This window comes from Echinops telfairi, unplaced genomic scaffold (assembly GCF_000313985.2).
Source record: "Echinops telfairi isolate 266 unplaced genomic scaffold, ASM31398v2 ScPeMD7_2291;HRSCAF=2852, whole genome shotgun sequence".
In the NCBI taxonomy this organism is placed as follows: domain Eukaryota; kingdom Metazoa; phylum Chordata; class Mammalia; order Afrosoricida; family Tenrecidae; genus Echinops; species Echinops telfairi.
Window position 1 is genome coordinate 9866787 of NW_022106189.1, and position 2456 is coordinate 9869242.

General features: G+C 40.0%; 1 pseudogene; it reads left to right on the forward strand.

The window, feature by feature from the left end:
* The window catches only part of LOC101644679, a 7327-nt pseudogene extending 5110 nt beyond the window's left edge, over nucleotides 1–2217 (forward strand).
* Nucleotides 2218–2456: the final 239 nt, after the last annotated feature.

Consider the following 2456-nt stretch of genomic DNA (forward strand, 5'->3'; position numbering starts at 1 on the left):
GATACCTGATCCCTTTGACACCTTGTGATCACACAGGCTGGTGTGCTTCTTCCATGTGGGCTTTGTTGCTTCTGAGCTAGTTGGCCACTTGTTTACCTTCTAGCCTTTAAGACCCCTGATGCTATATCTTTTGATAGCTGGGCACCATGAGCTAAGAAAAATTTTTCATAATCCCACAGATAATCAGTATGATCAGACCGTCCGTACCATTTTGTAACTTGCTCTAGTTAGCTATTACCAAACTGCCTCTACAAAGATTTCTTCTATGTCTACCCCATTCCTTGTGTCTTATAGTCCTACTTCCCCTCCCCATTTCCTCCAGTGTAGCACAGGCACAAAACTGGTCACAGAAAAGGGGTGCTCATAGAACCTTTCCTAGGAATCCTTTATCCTGGTCACATCTCTAAGGCTATAAATGTGGGAAGGCTGTAAACTGCCCCATTAATACCCTTTCACCTACGCGGGTCTCTTTAGTTTCTTTTCAAAAGACAATCCCTCCGTGGAGGTGGGTTAAATTGATAATCCTTCAAGGGCTATTTATACCATCATGACATTCTAAGAAACAATGAATGATGGAGTTTCAGAGAGTGGGCGGGGGGCCTATGGTAGAAAAAAATTTATAATTTGGTGTCAGGCAGTCCTGTTTCACCACTTAGTAAATATGTGGGTTTGGTAACATATTTAAGTTCACTGGACCACGTATTAATGCTTACATTCTGAGCAGAAGGCTTACAGTAGGAAACCCTAAACTCATTTTGTAGTCTTTACATTGATTCAGCCTTTAATGAATTACTATTTTTTGTATTCATAATTGTAAATCTTTTATTTATTTTTTATCATTTTATTGGGGGCTCATACAACTCTTAGCACCATCCATACACACATCAATTGTATAAAGCACATTTGTACATTCGTTATCCTCATGTAATGAATTCTTTTGCTGTCAAGCATAGTGCTTAATCCCACAGATCACTACCAGGGATTACTACCACTCCCCTAGACAGTCCAGGGAGGGCAACTTCTCCCTCACAGACTTGGCTAGGTGTGTGTAGTTGTTAAAGTTGGGCTGCTAACCACAAGATCAGCAGTTCAAAACCAACTGCTCTTCTGGAGAAAGACAGGGCTTTCTGCGCTCATAAAAAGCTATAGTCTCAGAAACTCACAAGGGCAGTTCTTCCCCATCCTATAGGGTCACTAGGAATTGGAATTGACCCCATGGCTGTGTTTTTGTTTTAATAGTCTCATAGTCATGAGTCATACCCTGGCCCTGCTGAGAGGGCCCTGAACCAGTCTTGTAAACTTTTCTTATCTTCATTAGTGTACATATTTCAGCCATCGTCACTTTCCTATTTCTATTTTTTCCCAATACAGAAGGAGACTGGTGGGAAGCAAGATCAATTGCTATAGGAAAGAATGGTTATATCCCTAGCAATTATGTAACACCTGCAGATTCAGAGAGAAGAGTGGCATTTTGGCAAAATGGGTAGAGAAGATGCTAAAAGATTACTTTCTAACCCTGGGAATCAACAGGGTATTTTCTTAGTAAGAGAGAGCAAAACTACTAATGGTACTATTCCCTCTAGATTCCTGATTGGGATGAGGCCAGGGGTGACAATGTGAATGGTGGGTACTATATCACAACCAGAGCACAATCTAAGACTGCAGAAATTATGAAACACTACACAGAGCATACGGATGGTATATGCCATAAATTAACCACTGTGTGTCCAACAGTGAAAGCCCATACTCAAGAGCTAGTGAATGATGCTTGGGATATCCCCTGACAATCTCTGCGACTGGAGGTTAAATTAGGATAAGGCTGTTTTGGGGACGTCTAGGTGGGAACATGGAACGGAAAGACAAAAGTAGCAATCAAAACTTTAAGGCCAACTACAATGATGCTCGAAGCTTTTCTTCAAGAAAAAAACTAAACTTGTATTTAAATATTCTGTTGTTTTAGAAGAGCCAATTTATATTGTCACTGACTGAATTTATGTCCAAAGGGAGCTTATTAGATTTCCTAAAGGAGGGAGCTGGGCAGTTTTGCTGCATGGATGGATGGTGGTATGGCATATGATTGTCTATGTTCACCGAGATCTTCAGGCTGCTAATATTCTTACAGGAGACAATCTTGTGTGTAGAGTAGCAGAGTTTGATTTAGCAGGGTTGAAGACAACAATATACTGCAAGACAAAGTTCAAATGGGCAATCAAATGACAGCTCCCGGGCGGCTCCCTACAGTCAATTTAAAATAAAGTCTGATGTATGCTCCTTTGGAATTCTTTTTTTTTTTTTTTAAACATACACCTTGTTTTTCGTTAACTTTAAAAAAAAATCATTTTATTGGGAGCTCTTACAGATATAATAGTCCACAGTTCAATCACGTCAAGCAGTATCATGCAATTGCTACCATGATCAGTTTAAAACATTTTCTTACTTGTTGAACTCCTTGACAT